We start from the raw sequence: 13,219 nt of genomic DNA, 5'->3' as shown, positions 1-13,219 counted from the left end.
TGGCATCTTCTCATAGAAGCCACCCCTGTAGCCCCCCCACTACCAAAACCTTGACACGTAAACACAGTACAATATTTAAGAGAGGGCAAAATACTGTGCAGCAGCTGGGAGAGAGGAGTGAGAAAAATGTGAGAGAAACAACCCTGAAGACACCAAGGTCAGTGAAGAAGGAGGGGGAGGAGGTGCTCCAGGCACCAGAGCAGAGATTCCCCTGCAACCTGTGGATGACACCATCGTGGAGCAGGTGGATATGCCCTGAAGGAAGCTGAAGCATGTGAAGAGCCCATGCTGCAGCAGGCTGGAACTGCAGCCCATGGAGAGAAGCCCACACTGGAGCAGTCTGTTCCTGATGGACCGTACCCCGTGGGAAGGACCCACACTGGAGGAAGAGAAAAGTGTGAGGAGGAAAAGACGAAGTGTTATGAACTGACCTGACTGCAACTCTTGTTCCCCATCCCCCCTGCGCCACTCAGTGGGGGAGGAGGCAGAAGAGTCAGGAGTGAAGCTGAGCCTGGGAAGAAGGTGATTTTAGTTTTGTTTTTGTTTCTCACTATCCTACTCTATTTTTAATTGTCAATAAATTAAATTAATCTTCCCCAAGTTGAGTCTGTTTTGCCCATGACGGTAATCGGTAATTGTTCTCCCTATCCTTATCTTGACCCACGAGCTTTTTCATCTTATTTTCTTCCCCTGTCCTGCTGAGGAGGGGGAGTGAGAGCATGGCTGGGTGGGCATCTAGCAGCCAGCCAAGGTCAACCCACCACCATGTACTAAAAATTAATTGAGAGGATTATATTTTGCACTAAGTTTTCCAGACGCTTTAAAAATCTCTGTACCTAGCATAAAGAAAACTCATTGTCTGTGTGTCTGCATGAAATCCTCTTTTTTGCAGTTCCCCCAGCTGAAGTATAGGTTCTCAGGAGACCATGGAAGAGACCTAGACTGTTGCACACTATTGATCAGAGATGAACAGGCTCTGGTAGCAAATCCTAGAGATAGCCCACCACTTTTTTTCTGAAAACCTTTTCAAACCTTTCTCTAATCACTGGGTGGGAAGCAGTACATTAAAGCAGCAAGTTCAGGCTTTGGAAATGTTTAACAGGCAGGGTGCAGCAGGAGAATGTATAAAAGTTTGAGTTGTTAGATGTTGCAACCCTCCATGTTTGCATTTGAGTCATAAATTATGGAAGTGAGCATAACTACAAATTAAATATATGCAACCTCTTTTTTCTTCTGTCCTTTGATAATACCACTGTTTTATTTATGATTCCCAAAAGAGAACCAAATTTCTATTATGTGATATTTCTTCTGTAAATTGTTAAAGAATCACAAAAATGAAATATTTCACAGCAGGTTCTTCCTTTATTGCTATCTGCCTTTGATATTGGCTTGGTTCTTATCCCAATCCCCAGTTCATTAAGTGTTTTTTTTTCTGTAGTAGAGGTATTATATTACAGTTTGTCTGCCTTTTTCTGTGATTTTCTCTAAAGCCAGGTGATTTTGATGTACAGAGTATTTTATGCTTCTGCAACTTTCTAGGCTGTTGTAATATTTTCAGTATTAGTACCTGGCATATATTAAAAAAAATCCAAACAAACAACATAAAACCTTGCATGACCACATGGCAAATTATGTATTCAACAAAGTTAGAGGCTATATAGGATTTCACTTTGCTGGTCTAAGTAGCGGTTTCTTGCCCCCTTACACCACTGGACTGTTGTTCTGGAACCTCCCTGCTCTGACAGAAACATTTCTCTGAATTTAAGCCTGGATTTATTTATTGCCAGGTCTTATTTATTTTTCCTTGTATCAGCATTGTCCTTGAATAGTTCTTTTCCCTCACAATTATTCATACCTTGTATTTATAGTCTTTTCTACCTCCGGCTTTCATTTTGCTAGACTAAACAGTCCTAAAGATATAAGAAATGGTGCTATGGAGAACATAAATGAAAGTATAATTTCTAAAACTTTATAACCTACTGCCTCCTCCAGCCTTTATTTATTTCATTCTTCCCCAAGCAGAATACCCCCATTATTACAGGCATAATTACTAGTCCAGCCCATTTCTGTTGTTTCTATAATACTTGGTTTCATATCTTACACTAGTAATGGTAGTTCTTCCAGTGTGTTGTCCAAGCTTCCTGCATCAGTATAAAAACATTTCAGTTATTTTTCACTGGCCACATTCAAATTCTGGGATGAATTATATTCAGCCCTTTCATTGATGCTTTACCTGTGTAGTGAGAGACTAATTTGTGCCAGAGCTTAGCACTAGTGACTAAAATAAATGAAGCCTTAGGCCGCATGAATTGTACTTTAACCTTGGTTTTTATGTATGGAAATGTAACCAGTAGGTAAGGAAGTATAAGTAAAACTTTAACTACAGGATATTCTGTAACAAAAGATAAGGAAATGTCTCAAGACACAGACAAAAAGGGTGCCTGGAGGCTGCAAGAGCAAATCAGAAGAAGAGAAGACCCCAGACTCCACGAACAGGATTGGATGAGCAGAAGTGCCATCAGGAAATCAAGCAACCTATAGAGAATATAAAATCCAATAACAATCGACAAGCGGGGCCCCTCTTCGGAGGCACCCAGCTCGAGCTGTAACTACTATTGCATATTAAACATAGTAGAAGAAGGAACTCTAATTCTTTTATTAAAGCGGAACTTAGGGACTAGCCCTGTTGAGGTGGCATCCGCATAATTCCTACCATGGTCTAGGTGGCAGCTGCATAATTCCTACAACACCTGCAAGACTTCTGCTGTTATGCATAGTAGTCTTCATTTTTTTTATTCTTCTTTCTCTGCTCCTTTTTTGTCTACTGCTTTGTTCTTTCATATTTGAGTTTTCTGTATGAAAACTAGATTGGGAGGATACACAAGACCGCTGGGTAAAAAACTGGCTCGCTGGGTAAAAAACTGGCTGGACGGCTGAGCCCAGAGAGTTGTGGTGAATGGAGTTACATCCAGTTGGCGGCCGGTCACGAGCGGTGTTCCCCAGGGCTCAGTTTTGGGGCCGGTCTTGTTTAATAACTTTATCAATGATCTGGACGAGGGGATCGAGTGCACCCTCAGTAAGTTTGCAGATGACACCAAGTTGGGCGGGAGTGTTGATCTGCTTGAGGGTAGGAAGGCTCTGCAGAGGGACCTGGACAGGCTGGATCGATGGGCCGAGGCCAATTGTATGAGGTTCAACAAGGCCAAGCGCCGGGTCCTGCACTTCGGCCACAACAACCCCATGCAGCGCTACAGGCTTGGGGAAAAGTGGCTGGAAGGTTGCCTGTCGGAAAAGGACCTGGGGGTGCTGGTTGACAGCCGGCTGAACATGAGCCGGCAGTGTGCCCAGGCGGCCAAGAAGGCCAATGGCATCCTGGCCTGTATCAGAAATAGTGTGGCCAGCAGGAGTAGGGAAGTGATCGTGCCCCTGTACTCGGCCCTGGTGAGGCCGCACCTCGACTACTGTGTTCAGTTTTGGGCCCCTCACTACAAGAAGGACATTGAGGTGTTAGAGCATGTCCAGAGAAGGGCAACGAGGCTGGTGAGGGGTCTGGAGAACAAGTCTTATGAGGAGCGGCTGAGGGAACTGGGACTGTTTAGTCTGGAGAAGAGGAGGCTGAGGGGAGACCTCATCGCGCTCTACAACTACCTGAAAGGAGGTTGTAGCGAGGTGGGTGTTGGTCTTTTCTCCCAAGTAACTAGCGATAGGACGAGAGGAAATGGCCTCAAGTTGCGCCAGGGGAGGTTTAGATTGGATGTAAGGAAAAATTTCTTTACTGAAAGAGTGGTGAAACATTGGAACAGGCTGCCCAGGGAAGTGGTGGAGTCCCCATCCCTGGAGGTATTTAAAAGACGTGTAGATGAGGCGCTTAGGGACATGGTTTAGTGGGCATGGGGGTGTTGGGTTGACGGTTGGACTCGATGATCTTAGAGGTCTTTTCCAACCTTAATGATTCTATGATTCTATGATTCTAAGACATCCTAACTATTCCCACTTGATTTAAAGTTCTTATCAGTCATGGCAGCCTCCATTCCTGAAAGATAGTGCCTTGGGGCCAGGGGGAGTCCATCTGCCAAAGAGGGCTCACTTTTCAAGAAAGTACCTGAACAGCTGATCTTCCTCAACTTGTCATCCTTTCACTGCCCCTTTCTCTAGGACAAGATGCTGTTTTCGAGCATCTTCCCTTTTCATCCCAAATGTCTTCTGGGGGAATCTCATACTGTCATTTGTTGTGATAGGAAAGATAGCAGTGGATCTGACCAGGATTATTTCCTTACCTTATACTTGCACCCACATCCCATCCTTGCTCCTGGCAGTCAGCAACTCTTTCCTGGGGCTTCTCTGGTGCCAGCCCTATTTGTTCTTCTTTTCAAGGAGTCCTCAAGCCACAGGACAACTTCTGCAGGTCAGTGCCAACACAACTTCTCAGCCTCCATTCTTGTGATGCTTGTTGGTAGTCTGAGATCAGTGCCCTTTATTGTCACAGCATTAAACCCTGGGCTATTGGTGACCTTCATTATCCTGTATTTTGCAGAACTAACAAAAGGTTATTCCCTTCCCTTCTCTCCTTACTGAGAAGTATGAGCTCAGAACTGCAGGCACCAAACTACTGCCCAAAGCAAGCAACTGTGTACTGCATGTAATTCCCACAGTATTGCAGTTTCCACACAGCAGTGCTGACTGACTCTGCTGTATTAGTTGTGTATTCCAGGAGCTAATAAAGCAGCTGTCAGAGGTTTCGTACAAAACTAAAACAAACATAGTAAAGTCTTAACAGAGAGACTGTGTGTTTTACCCACAAAGCAAGCCTCAGATTTTCATCACAGTGATTGTGCTGTCTTGGTTTTTATTTTTTAAGAATTGCTAATAAAATGTCTCTGCTTAAGACACTATTCAATCTTCTGACAGCAAGGAGTCTGTTGAGTAGAAGTATCTGCTTTTCATAATTTTTTTAGGTAGTTCAATCAGCTGAGTATTGTGACTCAGTGACAGCTTTAGTAATTTTATTTTTTTTATAGCTTTTATAGTCATTTTAGTTTGATTAATTTATGTGTTTAGTGCTTCAGTATTCTTTTGACAAGTGACATCTAATGAGTAAAGAAAAACCATGCTTAGGCAATGTTCGCAAAACCCAGATAAAATTAACTGTTCTGTTTCATCCTGAAAATAGAAGAAAAAACACTGGACCTTTGAAAGCCTCTGTTTCACTGTTGCCTATTTTCTGCCTGCTTCTGACATAATTTATTTCTGACCTGTTATAACTAAGGTCTGAAGCTGCAAACTGTTACTATATGGAATGTGGTTTACTTTTGCACAGGCATATTTTGAGCATCTGTCAGGTAGTGATGATCAGAAGGCAGATTGCTGCTTGAAACTTTAGTTGAACCTATTCATTCCTCTCTCTTTTGTGGTATTTCATGTATATAGTGTTATGTAAGAAACCATTACTTAATAATAGATGCATATTCAGACATATGTTTTGTTAAGCACTGCTGTCTTCAGCATACTGCATTGACAGTAGATGATAGAGAAGATAACTTGCCCACTGACACCTTATATTCTCATTCTCAGTCCATTAGCTTAAATAAGGTCTGGACTAAGGTGTCTGCTATCTGGCTGTCTTTCAATGTTTTATTCTACAACACCTATCTCCATTCTATTTATGAACTGAAGGGCATATATGGAGCAGGTTCATCACTCCCCAAACTATTTTTGTATCTGTGTCAGCATGTGGAAATAGTTATGCAGACTCTGTGTACACACAACAATAATCCTAGCAATACTATTAATATGTATTTGCAAAGAAAAGTGAAATCCACAGAAATCTCTTCAATCTGGCGTCCTTGTTCCCCAATGCAGAAAACAACCTGCAACAGAAAATTAATTCACCCTATCAACCTAAATAGTAAAGGCAAAAAAAATTTTTAGTGTACAGCAACTGTTCGAGTTAAGCTCACACAGTGGGGTAATTTCTACTTTTTTCATTAGTAGTCTGTTATCAATAAACTCGCAAATAAAAGTATATCACACTGTCATCAACCTTTTCTTAATGTACTTTGAAAAGAATAATAATCTAAATCTGTTTCTCTCTCAAGCTCAGCTCGGGAAGTGAATCAAACAGATTAAACAGAACTTTCCCAGTTTACACTTTATCTTACCAGACTGACCATGATGTTCTCTGTTCTTCCTGCCTTTGCTCTTAAATGTTTTCATATGTTAATTTATTGTTATTATTTCTCATTACCACTGTGAAGGGGGAATTCAAATTGTAACTGCTCAGCAATGATAATTTGTGACAGAGGAATCATCTGGCATGGTGTGCAAGAAGGCCTAACTGCCGAACCAGTTAACCTGGATGGAAGCAGGAATGCCAGAGGTGGAAAAAGTCCATGTAAGGGAGCAAAGTTTCCCTTGCTGATAAGATAGTAGATAGCTGACTTGTAGCAATGTGGAATGTGAGTGCTCTGGGGCCACGTTTGGTAAACAGAACTGGCGCTGGGGGGCGCTGCATAATTCCTACAACAGTTTTGGCACCCCAGATGGGACCCTAGGCAACCGCCACCAGATCCTCTCATCTACAAACTTCCAATTGCTGGCATCGGGTGAGTTCACCTGGGAACTTTGTGGAATGGGAGGCCCGGACTGGTGAGTCTTAAAATTCCGCAACTAAATTCTGGTAAAGGTATAAGCACGCTAGAATGGGGAATATACCCGGCATAGAGAAGGGAAGCCCTTGGCTGAGGTACTAGAGAATTGGAGAAAGATAGATGGAGTTGCAGGTTTACTGAAAAAACAAGCAGTGGTTTTGTGTCAGGAAGACTGGCCAGCACTTACAGGAGTCGGGGGACGGCCCTGCGAAGGGTCCTTCGAATTAAAGAAATTGGCTATGCTCCGGACAAATTTTAGAGGATGAAAAACCTCAGCAAATGGATTATTAGTATGCATGGGTGTCGTGGTTTAACTTCAGTCGGCAACTGAGCACCACACAGCCACTCGCTCACTCCCCCCACCCAGTGGGATGGGGGAGAGAATTGGAAGAGCACAAGTGAGAAAAACTCGTGGGTTGAGATAAAAACAGTTTAATAATTGAAATAAAATAATAATAATAATGTAATAATAATAATAATACACAAAGCAAGTGATGCACAGTACAATTGCTCACCACCCGCCGACCGATGCCCAGCCAGTCCCCGAGCAGCGGCCCCCCCGGCCAGCTTTCCCCAGTTTATGTACTGAGCATGACGTCACATGGTATGGAATGTCCCTTTGGCCAGTTTGGCTGTGCCCCCTCCCAGCTTCTTGTGCACCTCCAGCCTTCTCAGTCAGTAGAGCATGGAAACCTAAAAAGTCCTTGGCTAGTGTAAGCATTACCTAGCAACAACTAAAACATGGGTGTGTTATCAACTTTGTTCTCATCCTAAATCCAAAACACAGCATTGTACCAGCTACTAGGAAGGAAATTAACTCCTTGCCGAAACCAGGACAGTGGGATAATTGGGCATATGACCACCATAAAGAGGATGGTCGAAAAGGAGTACGAAAACCTCGAGGAGGAACTTTAGCTGCAGCAGTTGTGAGTAATTTAACTGAGGTGCCTGCAGAGCCGGTCTCTACACCATCCTATACTCCTCCCTCTGTATTGCTTGTTGATTCCCCCCCAATTGCCTCTGCTGTCCCCACTGCTTCTGCTGGGCTTTACCCTATGATTTCTAATGTTATCCCTAATCTTCTTGCAATGTAGCCAGTGGCAGGGGGGCGGGGGGGGGAATGTCCCCCACCTCCAGTGTTACATATATACACCCATCACCCCTGGAACCCCTGGGGATTTTATTATGTGGGGAAACCAAATGCCCAGGTTAAGGGAAGATGTGGTTCGGTGTGCATCATTATTTTCCAATATTTGTTTGGGATATAATCCATCCTGGGCCGATGTTAACCTGTTATTGAAAGAGTTGTTCCTTCCAGATGAGAGAGAGAAGATAATTGAAAAGGATGCAGAATTAACCCTACAGGCAGGGGGAAATCAGACTGCCTGGCCTCAGGTTGATCCTAATTGGGATTAATCAAACAGATAATTGCTGAAGGGGGGGTGGTGTGTTGAAATCTGATAGATGCTATTAGAACTTGCGGGGAGATAAAGTACAGGAATGTAGATAGAGGCAAGAGGAACACCCCAGCGACTACTAGGGAAGATTGCGACAGGCTTTGTTGACATATGGGGGAATGACTCTCCAGGATTTTAATAATGAATTGACAGCAAGTGTGTTTGTGGATCAAGCTGCACCAGATATAAGGAAGTATTTCAAAGAACATATGCCTGGTTGGCAAGGAGAGACATTACAAAAAATCTTAAGCGTGGCTGTGTTTGTATACGATGGTTGAGAAGAAAAACAGAGAGTGGAACTGGCAAAGGAAAGGAGAAAGGAAAAGGAACGTGAAGCAAGTCTCTTGGCAGCAGTGTTAACACAAGGCTTACGGTTGAGAGGGAAGGGAAGAGCATTTTCCCTTTCCTGAGGAAGGGGTAGAGGAAGAGGTGGAATAGGTCAAGTATATGGAGGAGCAGGTAGATTTGGAGATGACTGGGTAAACAGATGTAATTAATTATTGTGGGGAAAGTGGTCATTGGAAAAGAGAATGCCCACTCCAACCCAGAGGACCCCAAAGGGGATTGAATTCAGAATTCTTAGGACTGAGATTGGAGGGCGGTAACTCAGGACAACAATGACAGGAGGGAGGGGACTTAGAAGACTCCGTGGAAGTTGAGATTTACGGGCTGTGGAAAACCAAATTAGACCATAGAGGACATATAATTGGGAAAATAGGAAACAAAGAAATTGAATTCCTAGTCAACACAGGAGCAACACCATCCCTTCTAAATTTTATACCGAAAGACTCCATGTCTCAAGATAGAGTAATGATTCAAGGAGTGACCAGGAAAGGGGAACATGCCCTCAGTAAACCATTATTGCTATTGATAGGTAACAAGGGAATTTGAGGAAGATTTGTAATAGCTGAAGAGTCACCAGCTTGTTTATTGGGGAGAGATTTATTACAAGCTTTAGACGTGCAATTGCATCTGTCCCCTAGGGGTACTGATTTGATAATTGCAGGGTTATGTGTTGCATCTGATGCGGGAGAGTCAGAGTTGAAAGGAGGAACTGAAGGAGGTGCCCCAGGAATTGTGGAGTAAATCAGGAACAGATGTAGGATTATTAAAATTGGCACAGCCAGTCCACATAAAAACAAAGGGAGGATCACCTCCTGCGGTAAAGCAATATCCAATCCCCTGGGAAGCAGAAAAGAGTATTCAGAAACAAATTGATCAATATCTTTTTAAGGATATTTTAAGAGAATGTGAATTGGAATACACCGATAATTGGGCATATGACTGCCATAAAGAAGATGGTTGAAAAGGAGTACGAAAACCTCAAGGAGGAACTTTAGCTGCAGCAGATGTAAAAATCGGAATACACCAATTTTGCCAGTAAAGAAAAATAGGTTAGATAAGGATGGAGATGCAGAATTTAGGTTTGTTCAAGAGCTGAGAGCTATTAATCAATATGTGATTGTTCCACATTCAGTGGCACCGGATCCCTCCACTGTGCTCCTACAGATACCATACTGGGCTAAATGCTTTACTATGATCGATTTGACTGCTGCATTTTTCAGCATCCCGATAGATGAAGAGAGTCAACTGTTGTTTGCCTTCACTTGGAAAGGACAGCAGTTAATGTGGACTCACCTTCCACAGGGGTTTACTGGGTGTCCCACTATATTTTCATGGATATTGAAAGAAGATTTAAAAGATATTGAGTTACCTGATGGATCAGTTTTAGTGCAATATGTAGATGATATGTAGATGATTTACTAATAGCTAGTAAAAATTATGATGACTGTTTGAAAGACACTATATATCTATGTACCGCATTAGCAACCAAGAGGCATCACGCATCTCCATCCAAGTTCCAGCTGTGTCAAAAGGAAGTAAGATACTAGGATTCATTTTAAAGGAAGGACAGAGTGATAGATCCAGAAAGAGTAAAAGCTATAATTGAAATTCCTCGGCCAGTTACAAAGAAACAGCTACAAGGTTTTCTAGGTGCGGTTGGTTTCTGCTGACTGTGGATACCAGGATTGGGGGAACTAATGAAGCCCCTGAAAGAGGCAACTAAGGATGAAGAAATAGAACCCATTACCTGGGGACCGGAACAGGAAAAGGCCTTTAGAGCCATAAAAGGGACCTTGGCCTTGGCCTCGGCCCCCGCCCCAGCCTTAGGACTTCCAGATTATACAAAACCCTTTGAGCTATACATACACGAAAGGAAAGGAGTGGTGAGTGGAGTTTTAACACAGAGACTGGGACCTCATCAAAGACCTGTAGCATATTACTCTTTTCAATTAGATCTGGTGGTGGGAGGGGCTCCAGCATGCATTAGGTCAGTGGCAGCAGCAGCTACAATAGTGGAAAAGAGATGACCTTTAGTATTAGGGCACACAGTTACAATTCATGTGCCACATGAAGCTGAATTGCTTCTTAAACAACATGTGATGCAAGCCTTGTCTCCCCAACGCGCACACAATATGAACTAACTCTTTTGAATGCAGATAACGTGACTATGAAGAGGTGTAATATGTTGAATCCTGCAACACTATTACCAGTATCTGGAGAAGGGGAAGAGCATCATCAGTGTGATGTGGTGCTCCAAACTGTCAGTAAACCGTGAGCAGATCTTACAGACCTCCCCTTACAAAACCCAGATCTTGTTTTGTTTACAAACGGATTGTCCTACTATTTACAAGGACAATGAAAGACTGGTTATGTAATTATGGACCAATGGGAGGTTATAGACGCTGGACCCCTTCCAGCAACAATAAGCACTCAAGAGGCAAAGTTGATTGCATTGGCCTGAGCGGCCTGCCTGGGGAGTGGAATGCAAATAACCATCTATACAGATTCAAGGTATGCCTTTGGAGTATGTCATGCAATAGGCATGCTGTGGAAGGAACAGGGGTTTCTCATCTCCTTTGGAAAAGCTGTGGCCAATGGAACAGAAATTTGGGACCTATTAGATGCAATCCAGCTTCCCAAGGAGATCGCTGTAGTTCACTGTCCAGCCCATACAAGGGACACTACCATAATCAGCTGAGGGAATGCCTTAGCTGATGCAGCTGCAGCCCGCAACCTGCAATGAAGATTATGGTGGTTGATACGGATAGGAGCTCGTGGCCAGATGTCAATCATCCTGAAAAATTATACTGATCTGAGGTGACAAGTGAAGAAAAGGAACAGTGGAAAAAATGGGAAGCAGTAGAAAATGAAGATGGGATATGGACAATAGGGGGAAAACCTATTCTACCAAAAAGATAGCTGACTATAACTAGATGATTCCATGAAAGAGGTGCCTGATGCCAATGCTCCTATGATTGGTGCTGGCACAAGTGTATATAAGGAATTTGCTTGTGCCGCATCTTTGCAGACTCCTTGTAGAACCGCTTATGGTGGTAGGACTCTGTCCAAATGCATTGTTCATTAAATCTTTTATATTTAAGCACAAATGTGTTTAAATCGCCTCAAAGGGTGCAATAGAATTTCCCCAACAACTGACAATTTGGGGAAACACATTGCTTCTACTTAAGATGAATGTTGTCCATATGTTCTTTTCTGGGACTGGTATAACAGGTTTTCATAAGGACTGTATCAGCAAAAGGAGGAGAAGCGAGTATCAGTATTCTTCTTTTCTTAGCCAGGAAATTTCCTCAATTTTCTTCAGTGTACAGGTGACAGGTTGACCCCAGCTGGCAGGTAAGCCCCTACCCAATCACTCACTCACTTCCCCCCAGCAGGATGGGGGAGAGAATCGGAAGGGCAAAAGTGAGAAAACATGTGGGTTGAGATAAAGACAGTTTAATAAGTGAAGGGAAAAAAAAAAGAAAAAAAACAAGTGATGCAAAGTCAATCACTCACCATCTCCCACAAGTAGACTGATGCCCAGCCAGTTGTTAAAACTACTGCCCAGTTTTATTGCTGAGCATGATGTTATATAGAATGGAATATCTCTTTGGTCAGTTTTGGTCAGCTGTCCCACCTATGTCCCTTCCCAACCTCTTTCCCACCCCCAGCCTACTCACTGGGGAGCAGAGTGAGAAACAAAAAGCCTTGATGCTGTGTAAGCACTGTTCAGCAATACCTAAAATATTGGTGTGTTACCAACACTGTTTTGGTCACCAGTTTCAAACACAAAGCCATATGGGCTGCTCTGAAGAAAATTAACTCCATCTCAGCCAAACCCAGTACAGCATGTGGCAAAAAATGGCCATAATACAGTTGTTGCATCAGAAAAATGTTGTCATCTCACAATGGATATTCTGTCTGTGATATCAGATCACCCTAATCGTAGATAATACAAATCTTAGCAGCTTTCAGAGTGGCACAAGTCTACAGATACTCTCTACACTTGCCTTCTTATTTGCATAAAGTTATACAGGAATAGCCTGACCCACATATTGTCTACACAAAATAATTCTTTGTCTGAACAACATTCAGCAACATGTTGGGATCAAAAAATTTTTCAAATCATCACCTGCAATTTACTAGTATCATGTTAGACATTTTCTGGCTTTTCCTTAGAAAAATTTTAACCCTTTATATTCCATAGTGATTTTTAATATTCTCAAGGTCCATATTTCTCAGCAATGTCATGTAAAACACTCCATATTAATACATAATATAATCCTCTGACAGAAATATCATATCTTGTCTCCTAAAAAGTAAGTCCATAATTAAAAGTTGCACTTTTCTCTTAGCTTATAATATTGTTTGTTTGTTTGTTTGTTTTAAATAAAATTCATGCTATAGCACTCAGAAATTAAACTCTTCCTTAAATGGAAAAAAGTTAGACCTTGGAGCACTAATTTGTAAATTGAACTTTTCTGTCATTATTAGATAAGTGTCATTAAATACAATGAGGAAAAAGAAATTCCGTTTTTCAAGGAATATTCTGAACAAGGATTTAAGAAGTTTAATTGAGGGCTATGCATCTTTTTGGGAAAACATAGGGATTTTCAAAGAAGTAACAGAAGCAAATATTCCTGATTTCTTATGGCATGTCAGATACTTTACACAATAATGAGAATCAATTAGGTGATAAGATAAATTATTATTTTCCTGCTTTTTTTAGAGTTTAACTCTTAGATACTGTTTTAAATCAGAGCATTTTTA

This window comes from Aptenodytes patagonicus, chromosome W (assembly GCF_965638725.1).
Source record: "Aptenodytes patagonicus chromosome W, bAptPat1.pri.cur, whole genome shotgun sequence".
NCBI classification, from domain to species: domain Eukaryota; kingdom Metazoa; phylum Chordata; class Aves; order Sphenisciformes; family Spheniscidae; genus Aptenodytes; species Aptenodytes patagonicus.
This window is presented reverse-complemented; position numbering follows the sequence as displayed.